We start from the raw sequence: 25,658 nt of genomic DNA, 5'->3' as shown, positions 1-25,658 counted from the left end.
TCACCTGATCATGATACTAAACTGGATATCATCTGCACACACCCAGAGGGCCTCTCCCAGTGATTTCAAGTAACTATGAAATAGATGGGGGAGGGACAAAACACAGCTCTCTGAAATCCCACACTGTAATCTCCATGGGGTAGAAGGATAATTCTCCAGCTGACTGGTTTGGCCACACTGGATACTGGGCTGCAGGGGGTGTCACAACAATGCTATAGAACAGAATTCAAGAGGCAGGGGCATACACTGAATTTTAGCATCACACAGAGTACTGTTGAAATTACTCTGCCACTGCCTCCAGATACACATTCTGGAATCAGTTAAAGGTAAAGGGACCCCTGACCGTTAGGTCCAGTCGCAGACGACTGGGGTTGCGGTGCTCATCTGAGGGAGCATCATCCGAGGGAGCCGGCATACAGCTTCCGGGTCATGTAGCCAGCATGACTAAGCCGCTTCTGGTGAACCAGAGCAGTGCACAGAAACACCGTTTACCTTCCCACCGGAGCAGTACCTATTTATCTACTTGCACTTTGACGGGCTTTCGAACTGCTAGGTTGGCAGGAGCAGCGACGGGAGCTCACCCCGTCATGGGGATTAGAACCACCAGCCTTTTGATCGGCAAGCCCTAGGCTAACTGGAATCAGTTAGGTAACAGCAGAAGCACTGCCATGCAATATTTCCAACCCCCAACTCAGACAGTGTCTCCAGGTGGATGCCACAGTGATAAATGTGTCTAAGATGTCTAAGAACGAAAGGGACACATTACCTGCCGTCTCTGTTGGCAAAAACATGGCAACAAAAGTAGTTTCTGTTCCAAAACTGAATCTAAAGAAATAAATTTATCTAGAAAAGCAGTGTCATCTGACAGCTAAGAACTATCCTGTCTAACATGTTGCCCTGCAAGGCTGGTCCAGGACGTTTTGCTGTCCTGGGCCAAAATGAAAATGCTATGCCCCACCAGAGAGGCAGTGGCGGTGGGTGGGCATGTGTGTCATGGTGGGTTGGTGGCAGCAGGCAGATCCACCACCAGGGGGCAACCGCCTGAGGCGACTGCCTCACCCCGCATCATGGGCCAGGAAGGGGATGTTGCCCAGGAAGGGGATATTTGAAACTGGAATGGAGAACAAGTGGCTTGCTGTGGTCAACATAATTTATGTTGCTATATTTATTTATTTACTTATCTCCCACCTTTTTCTCAGACCAGGACTCAAAACGACTTACATAAATTAAAACAACACAGATAACATACAGAAGGCTAGAAACATATAGAAGATAATAGTTTTAAAAAGTAATTAAATGAGAATAGAAGTTAAACAAAATAACAGTATATTAAAAAACAGATATAGTGGTACCTCGGTTTTCAAGCATCTTGGAAGCCAAATGTTTCAGTTTTCAAACGCCGAAAACCTGGAAGTAATTGCTTCCATTCTCGAATGATTTTTGGAAGTTGAATGGCTTCTGCGGAATCCTCCCCCCCCCAATTTTCTCAATGGAAATTGCAGGCGGCCCTTTGCACCTCGTTTTTTGAACGTTTCAGAAGTTGTACGGTCTTCCGGAACAGATTACGTTTGAAAACCGAGGTACCTCTGTATATTAAAATGCAGATAGGAAAAGAATACAGCACTATTTAAAAGTCCTATCCTTAAAACGAGTCCGCTGCGAAAAGCTTGCTGGAATTAAAAAGTATTTCACACATAGAGTGTGTTACAATAATCTGAACAGGATGTAACTAAGGTGTGTGCCGCTGTGTCTAGATCAGATATTTCCAGGAATGGGCACCACTTGTGCCCTAGTTATAACTGTGCAATGCATTCCTGGCGATTGCAGAAACCTGGGCATCCAGACTCAGAGCTGAATCAAGGAGCACATCCAAACTATGAACCTACTTCTTCATGGGTAGTGTTAGCCCATCCATCACAGGCTGAATTCCTATTTCCTAATTTGGCTTCTGACTAACTCATATGGATTAAATTTCAATTCGTTTGCTCTTATCCAGTCCATTATTGATTACAGACACCAGTTTGGAACCAAGACAGCTCCTTTGGATTTAGATGAAAAGGGTAAATAAAGCTGGACGTTATCAGCATACTGGTGACACTGAACCCCAAAACTCCCAATGACTTTCCCCAGTGGTTTCGTGTAAACATTAACTAGTACGTGGGACAAAACAACACCCCGAGGGACCCAACAGGCCAATGGCCAAGGTGTTGAACAGGAGTCACCTAGCACCACCTTCTGGGTTTGCTCCTCCAGAAGGAAACAGAGCCACTGTGAAACAGTTCCTCCAAGTCCTATCCCAGCAAGGTGGACCAGAAGGATACCATGGCCAATGGTAATCAAAGGCTGCTGAGAGGTCCAGCAGAGCCAACAGGAACACACTCACCCTGTCCAATTCCTGGCTAAGTCATCCACAAAGGTGACCAAAGCCATCTCTGTTCAATAACCGGGCCTGAAAATGAATGGAAATGGATCTAGATCAGTGGTTCCCAACTGGTGGTCCATGGACCCCAAGGGGTCCACATAACCCACCCAAGGGGTCTGTAGCACCATTCACATAACAAAAACTACCATAAAGATACCAAAATTTTCAAAGTAGAGGGTCCATGGCTTTTGAAAAATTGTGGGGTGTGCAGTACTTAGCTGATTGGAAACCAATGATCTCCTGGAGCTGAGATGCCACCTCATGCTCCTTTACCTTGCCCAGAAATGGAATATTGGAAGCTGGCACATAATTATACAATATGGCACAATTCAGGAAGAGCTTTTTCAATAAAGGTATTACAACTTCCTTCTTAAGGCTGGAACTCAGCACTCAGAAGCACTCAGGAGGCCCTTGGCTAGTCTCCCACTGGTCTATTTAGTGAGCCAGGAAGGACAAGGATCTAGCACACATGTGGCAACTCAGACTATCATTCCTGAGCACAGCCCATGTTGGCCTGGGTTGATGGTGTTGGAGTAAGTAAAAAATATCCAGAGGAAGGGTTGAGGAAGTTAATTTCATTCATATAATTTAACAGGACATTCGTCAGTCTCAAGGATCTGAGAGAAAATGCAGTCAAATCATAACATCATCATGTAGCAATAAAATCAACACAAAACCAACACACAGAATACAGTAAGTCCGCAAATCTAAAGACTCGGGCAGATGAAAAAACGCTTCACCTGGTGCTGCAAAGATTTCAGAGTTGCACTGGGTGAACACCCTTGTTGAGGGCATTCCAAAGCTGGGTGCCCCCACCAAAAATACTCTACCTTTGTTCACCACCCACTTCACCTGTGAAAGTGGAGGGGTCATGGAAAATGGTGCATAGATTTGTGTATGGAAATGCAAGTGGGAACCATGTTTCCACTGTTTAACTACCAACTTGAAAAATGCTTCTCTGTTAATCTTTCTACTCATCTTTCTGGCCAACTTCAGTGCAACAATTTTGCAAGAAGGAGACACGCTGCTTGTGCCTATTGTAGTTTACTATGAAATATTCAAGGGCCTCAGGAGAAGAAATAGTATAAGAGATCAGAGATATAAGGTTAACATTCAGTCACGGTCTATCCTGGTGTTGAACTGTAGTATCTTCTTTCTCATCATGACGATCTCCCTCGGGAGGTTGTGGACTCTCCTTCCTTGGAGGATTTCAGGCAGAGGTTGGAAGGCTTTAGTTTAGTTTATTATGGATGCTTTAGTTTAGGGGGTTGGACTAGATGACAAAATAAACAAGGAACTTTGTTCCTCGTATGTCAACAGATCTTTCTTCAGTAAGAGAATTGCATATGACAAGGAACAAAGTTACTACGTGCATTCAGCGACTGGCCCATCTACAGTTTAAGAGCTGTTTCCTACTTGCTCCTTTAATATACATGTAAATAAGAGTTCATATCAGTAGTGTTTGTTGTTAATAGCAGCAAGAACCTTAGACCTAATATTAGAGTTGACAATATGCATTAATTGAGTTTTAGGGTTAATAGTAACTGCAGTTGAGGATAGTGAGAAGCCTTTTCTCTCTCTCTTGGCCAAGGCTCTCCTGTGCATCCTGTGAATTCTAGGGTTACAACACCAGAGTCCCATTTTGGAAGTGGAAGCTGGCTAAATCAGTAATGCATGGAGTGGAGCTTGCATACTCATCCCTTCCCACCCAGATGGTAATGTTGCTGGATTGTGAACACCTGAAGAGGAATGCCTTTCAAATCAGAATCAAAATGAGAACAACATGGTTCCTGTAAATGATGTGAAGGCACACCATTGCTATGCACTTCAGAGTATATTTCCCACACTGCCAGGCTCAGCCAGGCTCTGTGAGTGGTGAGTGTCCTATGTACTGCCAGCACACCTGTGGTAGTTTAGTCTCCATGAACCCAGGAAAAGCTGGACACACAGGGAGGGGCAAAGTGGTGAATTCCCCCAGGATACCAAAAGGCTGGGGCCCCCTAATATATTGATTCAATCGTCCACTGCAGATCAAGAAACCATTTTGCTCTGTGCTCATTTACTCAATGGAACATATCCAAGGCATGTTGACTACTGAATAATTAATGAAGTGCTTTGATTTGTGGGAGGTCATTGTTAACATTAAAAAGCATCAGGACTGTGTCACAACCATGGCAAAAATGTAATGCTGATTGTCCAAATTTATGCATGACGCTAGGAAATTATATTTCTGGGAACATGAATTACTCCAAGAACGCTCATTTGCATTCCAATATCATTTGCATTCAGACTGCAAACACATCATACATTTTAAGTGCTTTTAAAGCGTGCATAGGTGCACAAAGACACACACATACCAGTATCCTGAGAACTGTAGTTTACTTCTTATAGAGCTAAAATTCCCAGCATTGGGATTCCTGAAGAGTTTGTGTGCTTTGGACACAAGGTGTGTACACAGCCTCAGTTTAGTAAATTGAAACTGATAAATTCAATCAGGGACTGGAGCTGATGTTGGATGGAGCCAGAGCAAAAATAAATCTAGTCAGACTTTCTCTCTCTCTTCTACTCTCCCCGCCTTTCTGCGCACCCCCCTCTTGTGGCCTTCAGAACATGCTCCTGTCCCAAGGGGCAGCGTCCTGTCCTTGACCTCATGCTGGATCTTTGAAATGGAGCATTAAATCAGAGGCACTAGGAGGCAACTTCACCACCAGTCCTGTCTCCAGCAATGGGCTGGAGAGGCACACGGTGTTTTTTGATTTTGCAAGATGGTTGGAGCTCGAAGGGAAAGGTGCTGTGGAGGGGAGCATGTGCTATTGGACACCTTTGGGCAGTGACACCCAAAGCTCCTGATTTACCCAGTCTTTCCTGAGGGAAGGCCAAGTGGGCTGGGGTAGACACATACATTGGATGCCACAATTGGGATGAAATTAGGCTCTTGGCTTGATCGGAAGCTCAGGCTTAATAGCCACCTTCTTATGCTCTCAGCAAAGAGTAAGCAGGCTAAGCCGATTTTCTTTGACAAATGTGATGATAGGTTAACCAAAATGAAAACAATGAAAAATTAGTCGAAATATATATATATATATAAAATATTGTCCAATAACACCTTAGAGACCAACTAAGCTTGTTCTTGGTATAAGCTTTCATGTGTATGCACACTTCTTCAGATACCTGTGCATGCACACAAAAGCTTATACCCAGAACAAACTTAGTTGGTCTCTAAGGTGCTACTGGACAATTATTATTTTTTTACTTTTGTATATATATTTTGACTGCATCAGACCAACACGGCTACCTACCTGAATGAAAAATTAGGTTACCTGATTTAAATATTCGATTATTCATTATCCGTTGTACAAAATTATTTTTAAACTATTCAGATGTTTGCTCATTTCTGCTCTTAATTGAAATAATATTTATATAGAACTATATAGAACAACTACCAGACTTTTAGAAGACATCTGAAGGCAGCCCTGTTTAGGGAAGCTTTTAATGTTTGATGCATCACAGTATTTTAATATTCTTTTGGAAGCCGCCCAGAGTGGCTGGGGAAACCCAGCCAGATGGGTGGGGTATAAATAATAAATTATTATTATTATTATTATTATTATTATTCATAATGTCACAATATTTTAATACACCCCGTAACTAAACTAGGTTGAATGAATTAAGGAACTTCATAAATAACTATGAATGCCAACAGGCACCGCTGCACTCAGAGTCATCAGCTTTTGCATCAAACCAAGTATCAGCGCCAACTGTATCACCCTCTTTAATGTCTTAAAGTCAATGTAATGATTGGGCACATCAAAGGAATACAGTTCCTCAGACATTCTGCCATACCCTCCAACATTTCTCAGATGAAAGTAGGGACACCCTGTTCCACTCAGGGCAGCTTCCAACATATATAAAAACATAATAAAATATTAAACATTAAAAAGACCCCTATACAAGGCAGCCTTCAGATGGCTTCTAAACGTTGTATAGTTGCTTATCTCCCTGACTCAGGGGTCGCATAACTCCATACCCTCCAACATTTCTCAGATGAAAATAGGGACGTCCTGCAGAAAAGCAGGACATTCTGGGATTGAATCAGAAACTGGGGTGGCATCTGTAAATCTGGGGCTGTCCCTGGAAAATAGGGACACTTGGAGGGTCTGTTCTGCTGTCCTCTGCAGGAGCAAAGCCTTTTTACAGCAACCTTGGAGCAGACCTCTCACTGCAGACCAGCAGGGCTCCCTCTCACCACCCATTCCTGTTCCTAATCGGTTACTACTAGTTCAGACACAATGAACATATATATGAAGTGAATATTTTTTGCCCTGTCATGTATCACTACCTTTTTCAGCTGTGGGCCGGTCCAGTGTCCCTCAGACCTTGTGGGGGGCCGGACTATATTTTTTTTGGGGGGGGGAATAAACAAATTCCTATGCCCCACAAATAACCCAGAGATGCATTTTAAATAAAAGGACACATTCTACTCATGTAAAAACACGCTGATTCCTGGACCATCCGCGGGCCGGATTTAGAAGGTGATTGGGCTGGATCCAGCCCCCGGGCCTTAGGTTGCCTACCCCTACTTTACAATGTTTGCATAGAATTGCATTTGCCCATTCATCCAGTTTGAAGGTTATTTGAGAGCTCTTCACAATTCCTTTTTGTTTCAACTGTCACAAACTATTTACTATCACCAGTAAACTTGGCTGCCTCACTCTCACCTCTAACTCTAGAACATTTATGAGCAAGTTAAAAAGCACAAGTCCCAATAATGATTCCTGCGGGACTCCACTTTCAATATCTCTCCTTTGAGAGAACAGCCCACTTGTTCCTACACTCTGGTCTCTGTTACTTAACTATTCCTTGATCAACATGATTGCTTAACCCAGTTTCGTAAACACCTGAAATTTCATTTGGGAGTAATTTAGGGAAAGGGAATGTGTAGAAATGATTGTGATAGGAAAGAACATGAGGCCATGATGTACAGAACAAGAGTTTTGATTATGTGAAATTAAGGCTTGCTATCCTTATGTGAAATAAGTATATTAGTATCACATTCAAGTTTGAACATGGGTAGGGAACAATCAGTAATGGACTTGGGTGGCGCTGTGGGTTAAAGCACAGAGCCTAGGGCTTGCTGATCAGAAGCTCGGCGGTTCGAATCCCCGCGACGGGGTGAGCTCCCATTGCTTGGTCCCTGCTCCTGTCAACCTAGCAGTTCAAAAACACGTCAAAGTGCAAGTAGATAAATAGGTACCGCTCCGGCGGGAAGGTAAATGGCGTTTCCGTGCACTGCTCTGGTTCGCCAGAAGTGGCTTAGTCATGCTGGCCACATGACCCGGAAGCTGTACGCCGGCTCCCTTGGCCAAAAAAGCGAGATGAGTGCCGCAACCCCAGAGTCGGCCACGACTGGACCTAATGGTCAGGGGTCCCTTTACCTTTACCTAGGGAACGATCATATCAGTAGGTTTGCTTATTACCAATTAGCTCTGCATTCCCTTTCCAATATGATTAAGAAGAAATGATATGAAGAGAAAGGAAATATTTGTTGCAGGACAGGGAGGGTGGATTCTCATGTAGACTGGCAGAAAATGAAGTATTAGAAGGAGATTGTGGGAGGGAAGCGGGTATAAATAAAATCAGATGCCTCTGTTTTTGCTCTGTCTGAGCTAGCCCCCCCCCCCCGTGTATCATTTTAATGAATCCATTGCATTTTATAAAGGCTGCAAATCAATGGACAAGCAGGATATAAATCAACTAGTAGAAGATCTGAACACCTCTGGATTTACCTTCTTTAGATATATGAAGGAAATCAAACCTAATTAATGGCAACTCTTTATCAACTCACACTAAATGTCTCCAAAAAAATCTGTCAAGGAGATGTCTCCAAAATCTGTCGAGACAAGACAATGGCAACTATTTACTAGAAAAAGCTACCAGAAAATATCCTAATATACAGAGACAGGTGGGTTGGGTGGCTACTTATGCATCACCCAAAAAGAGAAAATGAGTTATTAGCAGAACAAGGATAAAAGAGGGAATTGATTTGCATAAAATGTGCAGCTGCTTACTTATGCATATGTAAATGTAGAAATAATAAATAGAACTATACAACACATCTCACCCACAGTAGGGAAGACTGTGGCCAGGTGACCTGTGTGCCTGCTTGGTCTCCTATCCAAGTTCTACAGAACAGTTTGCTCTTATTAGGTGGTGGTTGTTGTTTTAATAAAGTTATTTTAAGGTAGATATTCTTGTTCTTTGTGGTCTCCAGGTTAGGGTTGCCATACATCCAGATTTCCCCGAACATGCCCGGGATTCTAAAGGTGAAATCACCACCTGGGCAGATTTTTTAAAAATTGAAAAATGTTGGGCTTTTCCTTTTGCATAGTCACTAGCCGAGCAGCGCCACTGTTACAAAAGGAAGCAGCGGCTGCGGCACTGTTGCTTCTGGCAACCATGTGAGGTGCATCTGTCCTCCTTCTCCTCCCCTCAGTGGCCTCCGGGCCCAGGCCAGAGCCCCCACAGGCCCCACCGCCACCATGGAGCCACTCGCTGGAGGAGAAGGCACCCTGGGAGGCAGGCAAGGCCGAGACCTGAGGGAGCAAGCGAGTAGTCCGGGTGGAAAATGGCAGCCCCCATTGAAGAAGCCTAACCCAACCCCCACTCACCAAGATCACTGCCACTGATGGCCTGACCGCCGTCGCTAATCACCCATTCACCCCACCGCCAATTGCTCACTTGCCTGCCAGCTCTCCCACCACCACCAATTGCCTGCTCGCCCCACAAATTTGCATTACCATTAATGAGGGTGACTCCACTTCTTTCACAGTCATATGAGGGGCAAATGAGGCTGTCCAGTATTGCCCATAGCTGTCAACTTACAGATTTGAAAATAAGGGACCAGCAGCCTCGAAAATAAGTGATCAGCAGCCAAATAAGGGATTTTGCTTAGCTTATACAGAAATCCAGAACTCATGGAGCCATGCTGCTTTGGCTGCGACTGACTGTGTTTTGCAGGGGATTGGACTAGATCATCCTAAGGGTCTACAACTCCCACCAAAGAAGAGTGACAGACAAAACCGATGAACAACGACGAGATGGCAAAGCCTACAGGCAGAATTAGAAACCAGGAAGAGGACCTCTTTAATAAAGAATGGGGAAAGTTTTTAATTTATTTGAAAAGCTATTGTAAAGAGTTACATACATTGGTAGGATTGACAGAAAACTTGTAGTAAAAATTTGAACTATGGATGGACAAATGATTTATAAAAATAAGTTATGAAAGGGATGCAGAGGGGGAAATCACTACATTAAGGTGCTGCACTGGTTGGAGGGTATGCTAAGCAGCACGTTGGGGCTGCCATCGTCCTGGCGCGAGGAGTTCCATCGGCCCTTCCCCGCCCGAGAGGGAGGGAGGGAAGGAGAGAGACTCACCCACGCCGCCTGCGAGCCCGGCATGAGGTGGTTGCGGCGCCGCGGCAGCCGTTGAAGCACCGCCTTTCTGCGTCCCTCCCCATCCCCTCCTCTTCCTCCTCCCTCAGGCCGCCTCCTCAGCCGCCGCCGCCGCCACCTCTGGCTTCCCCTGGCAGTGTGGCGGAAGTCTCGCAAGAGAGGGGCTGCCTGCCCACCCACCGCCACCCGTCTCCTCACGATGTGCCCCTGAGGGGGAAAAGGGAGAGACGGAGACGCGGCAGCTCATGCATGCACTCTCTCTCACTCTCTTGAGGCGGAGGACCCCCAGCCGCTGCTTCCCTCCCGAGCCGGGTGAGCATGAAACCAGGGAAATTTAAGGGACATCATCAATCCGGGATAGCAGCAGGAAACGGTGCTGGGATAAGGGAGTTTCTCACCAAATAAGGGACGGTTGACAGCTATGCTATTGCCCCTCCTACTCGCAGTGGCAACAGAGGCCTCAGCTACGAATCTTAAGATCCTCTGCTGAAATTAAATGTATCCCAAATTCAGGAAACTGAACACAATTTGAATCTGTTTGCAGATGATCTGCCCTTTAATGCTCTGTGATCCTAAAAGAGCTCTCCTGCCTCTACAGCAGGCTCTTAGTATGCTTGCTAAGGTTGCCAGGTTAAAAATCAATTGTACGAGATCGGTCATGTTTGTTTTTGTTTTTATAATAATTTTTATTGGACTTTACATATATTTCCATACATAACATCATGGTATACGGAAGTAAATAAAACATTTGGCTTGTCAAGCCTGTGACTTCCCCCTCCCCGATTGTTGGCTTTCAAACTTATTCTCTGGATACTGCATTTTCCTATATTTCTTATTACTATTAAATCATAATCTTATGTAAATACTAAATTAACTATAATAAGTAATAATTAATAGTTTTGACCTTACAAAGCTTCTTGTAACCCTACTAGCGATGTTAATTGTTTACAATTGTCTTTCAAGTATAATAAAAATTTGTTCCAGTCTTTCATTCTGATCCTGCTGGTTCAGGATTTTCCCTGTTAGATTTGCCAATTTGGCATAGTTCAATAATTTCATCTGCCCCTCTTCTTTCCTTGGTAAATCTTCTTGTTTCCATCTTTAGGCTAGTTACATTCTCACTTCAGTTGTTGAATGTAGTAACAAAGTTTTGTCCTGTTTATGTATTTCTCTACCTACTATACCTAGCAGGAATACTTCTGGGTTTTTTTTGTAAATGTATATAATGTATATAATGTATATGTATAATGTATATAATGTATAAATGTATATAAGTTCATTATATATCATTTCCCAGAAGACATTCACTTCCTTACAAACCCACCACATATGGTAAAAGGTACCTTCTTTTTCTTTACATTTCCAACATTTATTATTTGTTCTATACATTTTTTGCTAATTTCACTGGTGTTAAATACCATCTATACATCATTTTCATTATATTTTCTTTAAGCGAACTGCATGCAGTAAAATTTATTCCATCTTTCCACAATCTTACCCAATCTTCTAACTGTATATTATAACCAATATCTTTTGCCCAATGTATCATTACAAATTTTACTTCTTCATCTTTCATATGCCATTCCAAAAGTAACTTAAACATTTTTGACAGTATTTTAACCTTGTTGCTTAATAGATCTATTTCAAACCTGGATCTTATAAATTCAAATACATTTTTCTTTTAGCTTCTTTAAATACTTCATTTATGTGATGATAATGTAACCAGTCATTTACCAACACTTTTATTCCCTCATATGGTTTCAATTTCCACTGGTTGTCCACCTCTTATCACCAAGTCTCCATAGCTGGCCCATTTTGATTCCATATTTACCTTTTTAACAGTTGTTGCCTCTAACGGCGACAGCCACCATGGTGTTTTACATTCTAATAAACTCTTGTATCTAGACCACACCTCATAGATTGATTTTCGAATTATGTGGTTCAGAAAACCTTTATGAACTTTTGCCTTCTTGTACCATAAATAAGCATGCCACCCATATCCGTTGCCATATCCTTCCAGGTCTAGTAGATCTGTATTTTTTAACAATATCCAATTCCTTAACCAACATAGGCAAGAAGCTTCATAATACAATTTCAAATCTGGCAGGGAGAAACCTCCTCTTTCTTTAACATTTGTAAGTATTTTAAATTTTATTCTTGGTTTTTCCCCTTGCCAGATAAATTTTGTAATGTTTGTTATGTCCTAGTTTCTTCCTCCCCCTTTCCTGATTTATTGTGTTTTGTTGTTGACTCCCTTATTGTGAAAAGTCTATGTGTAACTTGTGCTTATACTCTCACAGCAAAATGACAATAAAGATTTCTTTTTAAAAAAACAAGAACATGAACAGTCTATATAAAGTACGAAGAGATAGCAACCCTGTGGTGGAGACTTGCATAACTCTTTGCTTTTGACAAGAGGAAATAGTTTTTGTTCTGGGCATAACTTTATACTTTGAGGCTTGCTGGTATAAAGAACCCCCAGTCACTGAAAATGAGAATGAAGTCAATAATGTACAGTTCAGAGAAATTTTTCCAGTTTTCTAAGAGGTGAGGAACCTGTTGTTGGGGGCTGCTTACTGGAGCCAGTGATGAATGAGACTGCTGTATAGCTAACTCTAACGTTAGGTAGAGTGAGGCAACTGCCTTAGGAGGCAGGTGCTCGGGAGGGGGAGCAATGGCAACACCCCCCCTTCAGCTATTTCTTCTGAGCCCCCAAGCCATTCCCCTCTGTTGTAAGACAAAACTGTGTGTGCCACCTAGACACATCTGTATCTAGTCTGCTGCCCTTAAGTGCGATGGAGGATGCTGCTCTGTTGCCTGTATTCCAGTTGGATTTGCTTGTGCATGGAAGGGCAGTTCCCAAGAACTCCCAGAACAGGAACAAACATATAAATAAAACAATATTTTAAAAATACAAAAATGAAACAAAGTTTTTGTTTTTTTAAATACCCATCCATAACAGGAATAGCAGGTTTAAGAAATGATGCAAGGAAGAAAATGAAATAATTAAACAACCTGAGAAAATGAGCACACTCTGTCTCAGCATCTGAATGATATTAATACAGTATTTCAATGATGCTGCCTGAAGCTGGAAAGGATGTTGGCTGTTGTGAAAAAGTGCTGGACAGGGTGGATGCTGGACAGGGTGTATCTCTTCCCACCTCAATATGCGTTCCTTTCTGTGTGTCCTACCACAAACTCCACCAAACCATCACACCTTCTTAATCCACCACCTGCTCATCTGACATGCATTTCAATGGGTTGCTTTCCACACCCAGCTGAGTTGTAAGTATCCTTGTTTCTTCTCTTGACATGTGAGGGTGTGTATGGAATCTAAATCTCAAGAAGGCTTTGGAATGTGCTTTAGCTCTAGGAACTTAGATTGGGATTCACCTAACCACCTTAGGGCTTCTGCTTGCGCAATGGGGCTCCCCCCCCAATCTCCCATTGCCTCTCAAAATTAGCTGGTGGGGGCAGGGGAATCCTGATGTCAGGGGCTAGACTGAGGAGGAATGGTGGGAGCCACCCCTCCCTTCTCCTGAACCTTCCTGAGAACAGGAGGACAGTATGGATTTAGAACAGTGGCTTGCAGAAGGACATAGTTCAGAAGCTGCAGAGGGGGAAAGCTGGGAAATATTGGGAGAGGAACAGCAGGAAGGAGAAGCACCAGAGGAGAGACAGCTGACAGACTCAGTGTCTTTCAAGAGCATTCCTGACCGCCCAGGACCAGGCGGGCATTGAGGACAGGAGAACAGAAGGCTCAGAGGCAGAAAGATCAGATTAGCAGTCACAAGGGTGAAGTAGAATAGGAGGGATGAAGGGGGTTGGACTTTATTCGGAGCAACGTCATTCTTTTAGGGAGGATGCATTCCTTTGACTCTCTCTGTGAACTATGGAATAAATTACTTGGTAAGAACTCCTCTTGTTTCTCTGTTTACTGGCTGCCACTGGGGGAGGGATTGGGTTCCCTGAAGCCTGACACCCTAAAATACCAGATGGTGTGATCCAATCCCAATCTTACAGGTCCAGCCTGATATTAGGTTCTCTGTATCACGAGAAGCTGCTATGTAGTAGGCGATGGATCAATTTAAATAATAATAATATCTGCCCTGCCAGACCTTAAACTTTATTATGAATCAGCTGCTTTTTGCTGGCTGAGAGAGTGGCTGCTTCTTGAAAACACTGATGTGCTGGACTTAGAAGGTTTTAACAATGTATTTGGTTGGCATGCATATTTGTGGTATGACAAGGTTAAAGCACATAAAGCGTTTAAAAACCATATTGTTAGAAAAGCATTGTTTAATGTCTGGATAAGATATAAGGACTTGTTAGAAAATAAAACCCCAAGATGGTTGTCACCAATGGAAGCGAAGGCACAGAAAAAACTCAATATGGAGGCCAAATGGCCGAAATATTGGGAAATTTTGGAACAAGAGGGAGACAGAATAAAACTGCAGAGCTTTGAAAAATTAAAAAACAAAGTGTGAGATTGGCTCCATTATTATCAAATAATGGAGGCATACAATTTGGATAAAAAACTTGGCTCCCAGGTGGAAAAATCAAAATTGGAAACAGAATTGTTAGACCCCAAAATTAAGAATTTATCAAGAATGTATAACTTGCTGTTGAAATGGAACACTCAGGATGAAACGGTGAAATCAGCTATGATTAAATGGGCACAAGATGTTGGACATAACATCATGATGGCTGACTGGGAACAGTTATGCACCACAGGTATGAAGTTTACGGCATGTAATGCTTTAAGAGAGAATTTAATGAAAATGATTTATAGGTGGTACGTGACACCAATCAAGCTTGCAAAAATTTACCATCTGCCCGATAATAAATGTTGGAAATGTAATGAGACTGAAGGTACATTCTTTCACCTTTGGTGGATGTGCCCAAGGATTAAGACATTCTGGGAGATGATCTATAATGAAATGAAAAAGGTATTTAAATATACCTTCCTGAATAAACCAGAGGCCTTTCTCCTGGGCATGGTTGGCCAATTGGTGCCAAAGAAGGATAGAATTTTCTTTATGTATGCTACAACAGCAGCAAGAATACTTATCACAAAGTATTGGAAGACACAAGATTTACCCACCCGGGAAGAATGGCAGATGAAGCTGATGGACTACATGGAACTGGCGGAAATGACTGGCAGAATCCGAGACCAGGGAGAAGAGTCGGTGGAAGAAGATTGGAAAAAATTTAAAGACTATTTACAGAAACACTGTAAAATTAATGAATGTTAGAAGGATGCTGGAATGAAGTTATATGGCTTTAGCAGAAATGTTATAAAGAATTAAGTAAAAATAGACTGTTAATGGGCTAAAAGGGAAAAAATAAGGTTAGATTGTGTTAAGATAAATTATAGGACAAAAACTGAGAAAGATGGAAAGGATTTGCTGAAATAGCTAACTGAACTAGAATACAAAAAAGGGAGGTGTGAGGAGGTCGTTGAAACAAGTAAATGAAAGACAAGATATGGAAATATTGGATGTGTTTTTAATTGTTTCTGTTTTTGTTCTTGTTTTTGTTTTGTTAAGATAAGCAGTGTTTTTTGTTTTTTATGTATTGTATTGTATTGTTTTGCTTTGTTTAACTCTTTTTCTTCTTTTTGTAACTTTTAAACTTTTAATAAACATTACTTTAATAATAATAATAATAATAATAATAATAATAATAATAATAATAATAATATCTGCATTGTGGCATTTCACCTATGTGTATCTAGGATCAAAGTGTGAGAATCAATTTTAGTTGTTTCTGAAGCAAGAGAAGGCAATGGCGTGTGGGGTTTTTCCCACAAAGAAAATGTGAAATTATGCTCTTTTATAGCCACATAAGGAAGCATAATTTGAATGTATATAGAACAAACAAAAAAAAAGTGAAAGTATTTTAGTATTTTTAAGGTCTACCGATGTGTAGCAGCTTTACAGGCGGTGGAGGAGTCCTATTGGACTAACTTAGAGAGGGTTTACTTAGTAGGCTACATGGGACTGGGCTGTTCATTTGAAATATACTGTAGGCTGCAGATTTCCGAAGTGAACATATGGACCTATAATGACAGACGACTAGTCCTGTGCAACAACTGATAACCCCCAGAGGTGGATGTGCACCCACAGCCACATCAAAAGACCACCGAGCCAATTCAGTCTGGTTTGGGTGACACCTCAATGCAGAAGGAGTTGTGACATCTTGGTGTACACAAACAATCATACAAGCATTGTGCACAGATCTCTTACTGGATCAGGGTGGTAGTCTTCCAGAATGCTTTTACACTTTAAACAGATTTTTAGCCAAAGAGCAGGCTTCACCTATGTGGTATATGCCAATGCAAAACAAAAACAAAACCCCTATATAAACCTATTATTTGAATGGCATAATGAGCGCTCACACCTTCCTTGGTGGGCGCCCTTTGTGGGACCGCGCACAGCACCTCAGGCCACGTGGGACTCACCAGCTGGTTGGGCTGGCCCTCCTCCCTGTGCTAGTCCTTGGGGGCTTCCGCCAAACCCCAGTTAACCTCTCAGCACTGTTGGGAGATGGGGCCAGTTCCACTTCACTTTTTCAGTTTCCCAAGTTGTCGCAACTAGCTTAGGCATGCAGTTAGTATTTTTATCTAATCCCTTTGGGCAGGAATTGATTCAAACATGCCTATTTCATATTATTGGAGCATGATCACACATGGTCCCTAAAATAATATGGTAACCTCTTAGTAATGACCGCTCCCCACTTAAAACGGGGGGCGACCTTTGCGTGGATGCGTGCAGCCCCTAGATCTGGAGCGGCCCCAACAGCATAGGCTTGGCTTTGCCTTCCCTCAGGTGGGATACCTGGAGGTCACCGCCTACCTCAGTCAGTTGTCCAATCCCACCTGGGGGAAGCGTTGCCAAGGAGACCAGGCCAGGTAGGGGAGGGATTACCTGCCCACACAATAGAGGGAGGATCTTACCTGGGAATCCTCACTTGGCTCCAGAGCTTCTACCACCATACCCACCCTCAGTTAATGTCTTATTTTGCAGGTTAACTTTTCTTCACAGGTTTTGCAGGTTAACCTTTCTTCACAGGTATGCGGGCGCTGCTACGTTAAGGTCGCTGTTAAAGGGCCGGAAAGGAATTTCCCTGCATTGGCAGGTTTCGCCTTTCCCGTAGCAAAACGTCACAACTTTGGCGGTATCAGGCCTTGGGCGGAATCCTTTTGTCCATCTTCCTCTTGCGGCGGCGATACCAGGGTTCCCCGTTAAAGGGGTTTTCTGAAGGGAGGCTTTGGCCGTACACCGAAAGGTCGTCATTGCCCTCTCCTGCGGCGGCGGCGTTACGGGGGCGGCCATCTCTGCTTGAACATATGTTCTCCAGAGCCGGCCCATCCCCCCCACACACACTGGATAACCCTGATGCTCCCTAGGTCCCCGGCTGGGGACTGGGGAGGGAGAACGCCCAATGCCTGAGCCAAGGTCTACCCACATTTGAAATTTAATAAAGTTGTGGCCAATTTAATCCCATAGCACGTTGTCTTGAGTCGTTATTCCACATGACGGGGGGACCGTGCAGGATCTGGGGACTCCGCCTGTCCACGCAATGTCGCCAGCTTTGTCAACTTCTGGTGAATAATGATGCATGTTTAATGTATTCAGCTCTAATGGGTGGAATTCATCAAGTGCATTCATACCTGGCATGTCAAAAACCTGCTGATGAGGTACTTTCTCTACTTGTGCATACACAGTGTGCCTGTTTGACCAGAAAAGCAAGAAAATAACTTTCCTAAATTGCCACAGAGCACAAAGTTTCAAAACTTTGCTGTACTTGCTAACCCTGCCTCCTACACCCTTCCAATCTTTCTGAATGGGCAAGGAGTTGTGCCCTGGGGACGAGATTTTCCCTGCCTTTACATTCTTTCTTCTTTTACTAGTTTCATATCGCACAGACACCCAAAATAATAGCTGAAGCCAAAAGTATAAACACAGAAATTAAACAAGACTCATTAACTGTTTAGTGAAAGTCTTTTGAACTATCAGAAGAGGGATGCAGATCCAGACCCCCCTCACTCCGCCCAGCCTGCATCCCAACTCAATGATGGTAACTATTTTATTTAAATTTGATAAGTTTCATTTCTACAGAAAACCTTCACCCAAGCTGATTGACAACAAGAGAGACACGTTGGCACCCACATCAAACACACCAAACCATTTAAAATGAATTAGAATACTAAACAACAAGGTGGAGGGAGGAACCAATAAGAAGAAATCAAAGTGGGATATCAAGCCATGCTAAAACTGAACAAACCAGGAGCGGAAAAGCTTTTGAGAAAAAAGTTCCAACTTCTGAACCTGGTGATGTGGTAGATTTCACCCAGGTTCAGAAACATCTGTACATTTAGACAGCAAATTTTAATTGCAAGGTTTGTAGGGCTGGGAGGTTGTTTTCCCTCTTAGTACAAGGATTGTATGTGAACTGATTTCTGAAGATAATGTATTTATGTAAGATGCATGAATTTTCACCATATTTATTTACCGCTAACTTATTTGTATTTACTTTTTAAACAATGTATATGCCACCCTTCAAAGTAAAACTGACCCAGTGTGTCTTATATCAAAGTCAGCATGCATGATCGATAAAACTGTTGCGACGTGGGGTTTGTGATTTCAGCTCTCTTGATATAACATGCTGGAGACAGTTCTCTAGTAACACTTCTTTATTAAAGCAACAAGACTAAGGTCTGGGGAGAGGAAAGCTACATTTATAGAGACAGGGGACTAGCAAGAAAGGATACATTTTGGAGGGAACAATATCAGGCAATCACAGTCCTGCCTTTTGGAGGGAACCAATAAGACAGAGGATCCAAATACAGCAGCTTAAATGAACCAATAGTAGCTGTACCCTCTGGAACCAAAAGGCAGTTACTTTACCCTAATGCAAATACAGACAATCATAATACAGATATAAAATCCTTTGACTCAATACACAACACCCCTCCCCCCCTAGTGAGCACAGCAGACGTAATCTCTCAGGTACTGTGGGGGCCTACAACTTCTACTTGATCTCCTGACAACAGGTGTTGCAGGTTCTGGATTGGGTGTTACCTGTGGTAGAGGGGCTGCTCTAGGGGTTTCGTCAGGAACAGATGGAGTCCCAGACATCTCAGGGTCCCCTATCTGTACCTCGTCATCGTGAGGACTAGCAGACCCTGGTTCATTTGTTAAAGCCCCTGGTGACTGCACCTCTGGGCCATTTTCACTCTGGTCTTGCAGCTCTGCGTCGTTAGCCAGGGATGAATTATCTGGCTCCTCCCTGCTGAGCGCCCAGCGCCTCAGCTGATCTATATGTCTCTTCCATACTTGCCCATTTTCCAAGGTCACATAATAGGACACAGGTCCACTAGCCCGGGTGACCACACCAGCCACCCACCGCGAACCTCGTGAATAGTTCCTCACCCAGACCAGATCTTCAGGGGCGAGATACCTTGTTGTGTCAGTCTCAGCCTGGGGGGTTGCTCTTGAATTACGGTTTGGCATTTTATCCGGGTGGACATAATCCAGCACCGTTACCAGTCTCCTACCCAAGAGCAGCTCAGCTGGCGACTTGCCCGTCGCGGTACACGGCGTCGCATGCTGCAAAAATAACATTCGCGCGATGCGAGCTGACCAGTTACCCTCCATTAAGCGCGCAATGGATTCTTTGGCTGTTCTTACCATGCGCTCAGCCTGCCCATTGGAGGATGGGTGAAAGGGTGCGGATGTGACCCCTCTTATGAAGTTATCGGCCAAGAATGCCCTGAATTCTTGGGATACAAAAGCTGCCCCATTATCTGATACAATGGTCTCAGGTAACCCGTGGGTTGCAAACAGCTGCCTCAACACCTTGATTACGGCAGATGATGCCATGCTAGGGACCATCGCCACTTCTAACCATTTGGAATATGCATCAACAATAACCAAAAAGACCTTTCCTTGGAATGGCCCAGCAAAATCTAAGTGCAGCCGGCTCCAGGGAGATCTGGACTGCTCCCACCAGTGGACTGGTGCTCTGGCCACTTCAGCCGCACCTCTTGGCATGCCTTGCATGTTCGTACCCATTGTTCTATGTTCTGGTCCATTCCAGGCCACCACACATAACATCGGGCTAGCGACTTCATCCTGACCATTCCCGGGTGTCCCATGTGAAGCGTCTCAAGAACCCTGTTTCTCAGTGGTGCTGGGATGATCACCCTATCTCCCCACAGGAGACAACCCTTATGCATGGACAACTCGTGCTGCCTAGTCGCATAAGGCCTGAATTTGTCTTCATACGGACCACCTGCCCCCCCCCAAGTGAGCACACGGGAGAGAACAGCATCTTTCCTCGTTTTCTCAGCTATATCAGTAGCCGTTACAGGAGCCCCCGGAAGTGTTTCCAGCATCATGTGCTCCGCTGGAGCAGGATCCTCAGTGCTCCCGCCAGGAAGGGGCAATCGACTCAGCGCATCAGCGTGGCACAACCATTTCCCCGGCACATGGGTCAAGGTGTACTGGAACCCGTTCAGGCATATAGACCAATGTAACATTCTGGGGGAGAGAATTTGTGGCGTTTGTTTGTTCGGGTTGAGCAACCCTAACAGTGGCTTGTGGTCCGTTTCAATGTAGAAATGGCGACCGTACACATAATCATGGAACTTTTTGATCCCTGCCACAATTGCAAGCGCCTCTTTGTCAATTTGAGCATAGTTGCGCTCCGTGGGCGACAACGTACGGGAATAGAAAGAGATGGGCTTTTCCAACCCATCCGGTTCCCTATGACTCAGCACAGCCCCCAGGCCGTATTGAGAGGCATCACATGCCAGGACCAGCGGCTTTGACTCATCATAATGAGCAAGGATGCTCCTGCTACTTAGCATTCCTCGCAAGGAGTCAAAAGCCTTCTGCTGTCCCTGCCCCCATCGCCACACATTCTTTTTCTGCAACAGTCTATGTAATGGTTCAGCTACCGAAGCTTTCTGGGGTAAGAACGAATGATAAAAGTTAATAAGTCCCAGGAATGACTGCAACTCCGTCTTGTTCTGTGGTCGTGGTGCCCCGATGATAGCCTTAATCTTAGCATCTGTGGGGTAGATGCCTGATGCATCAATTTTAAACCCCAAGAAATCCACAGTTGGCACCCCAAAACTGCATTTTTCCTTTTTCAGTTGCAACCCCACCTCCTTGAACTTGAGCAACACTGCACGAACACGCGCAACCAGTTCCTGTGGGTCTTTTCCAGCAATCAAAACGTCATCAAAAATGGCAAGACCCCCGGCAGACCTCTTAACAGGCGTTCCATGAGCCCTTGAAAAATCCCTGGGGCCACACAAACTCCAAATTGTAATCTGTTAACTCTGAACGCCCCTTTATGTGTGACAATAGTCTGTGCTTCCGCTGATTGTGGGGTTACTGGCAGCTGTTGGTAAGCTTGTGCCAGGTCAATTTTGGCAAACACCTTGCCCCCAGCCAGTTTAGCCAACAGATGTGATACGACTGGAATGGGGTATGAGTTTCCCCTGAGTGCCTTATTGATAGTGCATTTGTAATCTGCACAGATCCTGACTTCCCCATTTGCTTTAAGGGGCGTGACGATTGGAGTCTCCCACTTAGCAGAGTCCACGGGTGAGAGAACTCCCTGCTTGACCAATTTATCCAGCTCTGCTTTGATCTTGGGTTGCAGTGCAAATGGCACTCGCCTTGGTTTGAGTTGGATTGGGGCCACCCCAGGGTCCAACTCGAAGTCAACTGGGGGCCCTTTATAACAACCCAGTTTTCCATTAAAGAGACCAGCAAATTCTTTGCATAATGCCTCGCTCATCTCAGGGCAGGTTTGGATTGAATTAAGCCCTGATATACTCAGTCCCAGGGCGGGGAACCAGTCAGTGCCCAGGAGACTGGGGCGACTGCCCTTCGCAATCACCAGTTTGAGTACAGCCTGTTTGTCCCGGAACTGTACTCTCACGGCACACATTCCCATAACATGGATGCGGCCCGCTGAGTATGACTGCAAGGTTGCCGGGAAGGGCTCCAGAGGGGGCAACTTACCCCTGGGGAAGAATGTCCTCGCAGTCTGGTCCGACACGATAGTGAATCCAGATCCAGAGTCCACCTCCATGCCGCACTGCTGACCCTCAATCTTCACCTTGACATGTGCCTTGCCTTGCGCTGGGAACTGCACGACCCTCCCGTTGATCTCCGTTACGTAGTGGCAGTCCTTTAGAAAATGGGTTGCTGTGGGCGGTCTGCGATGCTCCAGTCTAGGTGCTCCTGTCGTTCCCAACGCCGCCGATCTACAGACCCTGGCGATGTGACCTGTCTTCCCGCACGTCCGGCACATAGCATCCTGGAAACGACAACTCTTCCGCTCATGGTTTCCGCCACAACCTGGGCACCTGCCTCGGTGATCTTTGTGCACTGTGCAGGCCTGACGCACTGACTCGACCCCACGGACTGGGCTCTGGCTCAGAGTAGCCTCTAGCTCATCCATGGCATGCGCAACTTCTATCTGTGGCTTAGGGGCCTTGCGACTGGCATCAATCTTTCATAATTCTCCGTGGCGGTGGCCTCCTTCAAGGCTGAAGCAAGGGTAACCTCTTCTTTAGCCACGATGCGTCTTCTGGCTTTCTTGCTGCTCAGACCACCGACAAACCGATCCAGGAGAGTGTCTTCCAGATTTTGGAAGTCGCAGTGCTGAGCGAGCTTCTGCAGTTCAGCTAGAAATGCAGATACAGACTCCCCAGTACGCTGCTGCCTCTTACGAAACTCCATCCGCCGGGCCATCTTGGTCTCAGTAGGCGCCAAGTGGCTTGTTAGGCAGGCAAGAATATCTTTGAGAGATGTCTCACTTAGCTTCGCTGGAGCAAGCAATGCCTTGGCCAGCTTGAAGGTCTCAGGCCCACAGTAGCTCAGGAATGTGGCCCTTCTTTTGCTGGCATCGGTGATCCCTTGAGCCTCTGCGAAGAACTCGAAGCGTTCGACGTAGTCTTCCCACGTGTGGGGCTCTGATGGCTGGAAGGGCTCCAATACCCTTGGACTCTCCATTGTCCTGTGGGCAGGGTCGTCTTCTCAGCTGGCCAGTGAGTGTTGTTCTTAGCTGCAATCCGGACTCTGAGGCAGGGCTGCGTTTAACCGCTCCTCAGCATTCCGGATCCCACCTTCGTCGCCAGTTGTTGTGACGTGGGGTTTGTGATTTCAGCTCTCTTGATATAACATGCTGGAGACAGTTCTCTAGTAACACTTCTTTATTAAAGCAACAAGACTAAGGTCTGGGGAGAGGAAAGCTACATTTATAGGGACAGGGGACTAGCAAGAAAGGATACATTTTGGAGGGAACAATATCAGGCAATCACAGTCCTGCCTTTTGGAGGGAACCAATAAGACAGAGGATCCAAATACAGCAGCTTAAATGAACCAATAGTAGCTATACCCTCTGGAACCAAAAGGCAGTTACTTTACCCTAATGCAAATACAGACAATCATAATACAGATATAAAATCCTTTGACTCAATACACAGTATAAAACTGAAGCATTACATCAGAGCTTTCCAAACTGTGTGTCACAACATGTTAGTGTGTCTGTTGACTGCAGGGTGTAGGTGTGTCTCATGAACACTCCCCGTTCTCCTCCCAGGGCTGGAAAGGGGTTAGTTTAACCTCCGGTTTGCTAGTAAAACTGAATTACTGTATTGTGAAATGATGCATGTCTAAAAAGTGGTCACCAACACGAAAAGTTTGGAAAACTGTTATTGTCATGAACTACTGCAGTAACTTGAACTATTGCTTTTACTCTTTCAGTTCAATCATCAATTTAAGTTTCTACTGATACATTATATTCAAATGATCCTATGCAATACCAGCGCTCTGCCACTGTCTCTATCCCTGTATGTTGCAATATATGAATTCATAAGGTTGAACACCATCCCAGATTGGGAGAAGTGCAAGATTCTAGGGCATCCAGGCACTTACCCAGGGTTTGTTTTCCTTGGAATGAGGTGCACTGGAGACAGTGGTGTCTTTATGATATATGGTTTATATATAACCTAAGCCTATGAGGCAATTGATTCTCCCATAAAGTATTGCTTCTCCCATACCTACAGCCAGCGGCGGAGCTAGCCATGATCCCTACCTTCTCCAGGTATGCCACAAACCAGTGGGAGTGCCCAAGCCTTTGTAGACATTTATGACTTCCACATCACAGATGCAGCCTTCCTTGCTGTTGCTCCTTCACCTTCAGCAAGTACTTTGAAATGCGAGGCGGGATAATGCCCATTTTGTAGCTTGCAGGGGTAAAATAGTAACCACAGCAATTGCTCTTAAAGGCCAACTCTTTCTTGCCGTTTAATCTTAACACATTCAAGAACTAGTTGTGAGGATGTGGAGATTTACATGGAGATACTGACAATCCTGGATTATATTTGTGAATCCCTGAAAATAGAGACATCACCCTACTTTTCTGATATACAGAAGCCCCATTCAGACATTATTGCCTCACATGGGTTGCACCCATGTCTCTCTCTCTCTCTCTCTCTCTCTCTCACACACACACACCAGGGTCCCTCCCTGACAGGTCTATCCACAGACCTGTAGGGGAATTCTTCTGCCGAGTGCACTTAGAATTCTCCCTGCAATTGGGAACCTTTTGTGACCAGGGCTCACAGGATTAGTAGGACAGCATGCAGGGCACCTAGCAGTTGATGGAGCCAGAGTCAATGGCAGACAGAGGCAGCTCATTACATACCTATCCCCCTCTGGGCCGAGTTCTACAAAGGGAACCTGGAGACTAAGTAGGAGGAAGGTGACCGCAAGTGCCACCTTCTGGACCAGTTGGAAGGCAGATAGAGGATGGCAGAAAACAGACTGAGGCTGGCGGGGCAATACCTCATTGCCCCCAATGGAGGAGATTCCACTGGTGGGAAGGACCCTAAATGTTCCCAACACTTGATGAGGATGTAGCTGGTGGGGATGTGGGCACTGGAAGTGAGGTTAGTGTGCACTGTTCAGTTCCTCTCTCCACATGAACATAACAATAGCCTGCTGGGTCAGGCTAATGCCCCATCTAATTCAGCATCCTCTTCTCACTGTGGCCAACCAGTGTTCTCCACGTGTTCTCAAGCAAACACCTGGCTAGGGGTCCGGTGAATGCTGATATTTAGGTGACTGTCTCAAAGCAGCGATGCCCTGCGGATGCTGACATTCAAAAATACACCATTGGTATTGTCAAAATTCACATTTGAATGCTGACAGGCACTATAGCACATATGCATTGCACACCACAGTTAATAGCTGGATAGCATCACATTTGAATATCTTGTGTTTACTTTGAGAAATATAAAAAATAGCGAAAACTGAAATGGTCAAGATTTTGATGGCAGACCTTTAGGCTACAACACTTTCTTAGGTGGAGAAATTATTACATCTGATGCGTCTCTGTGAGCCACATTGTTACCAACTCCTCTTGTGTGTTTATGCTACAACACATTTCAACTCCTACCCCTTCTGCACCATCAGTAAAAATCAGCAACAATTTTGACAACTTTTGTCTGAAAGTTTTTTCCCAATTAATGAGAAAGGGCACAGTCAAATTAATGCTGCTAGACTGTTCTTGCCCTGTTACATATCCTTGTTATCTAACCACAGTACATGAGCCTCTGTCAGCTCCCACTTAGTTCTCAGGGACGTTATGCAAAAAGGTATGTTGCAATTACTAGGTTTGTGAGCAGCACTTTTTCAGCAGGTTTGTCTGTGTCACCCATCTGCAGTTCCAGGCATGACAAACCTCTTGCAAT

General features: G+C 44.5%; 1 long non-coding RNA gene across 1 annotated transcript in view; it reads left to right on the top strand.

The window, feature by feature from the left end:
- The first annotated feature begins 11,561 nt into the window (after nt 1-11,561).
- Nucleotides 11,562-25,658, top strand: part of LOC309532019 — a 48,703-nt gene continuing 34,606 nt past the window's right edge. Inside the window, exon 1 of the long non-coding RNA XR_014219525.1 lies at nt 11,562-13,159. This is a non-coding gene — a long non-coding RNA (uncharacterized lncRNA). The remainder of the gene's footprint in view (nt 13,160-25,658) is intronic.

This window comes from Podarcis vaucheri, assembly GCF_965113315.1.
Source record: "Podarcis vaucheri genome assembly, chromosome: 1".
Classification (NCBI taxonomy): domain Eukaryota; kingdom Metazoa; phylum Chordata; class Lepidosauria; order Squamata; family Lacertidae; genus Podarcis; species Podarcis vaucheri.
This window is presented reverse-complemented; position numbering and strand designations above follow the sequence as displayed.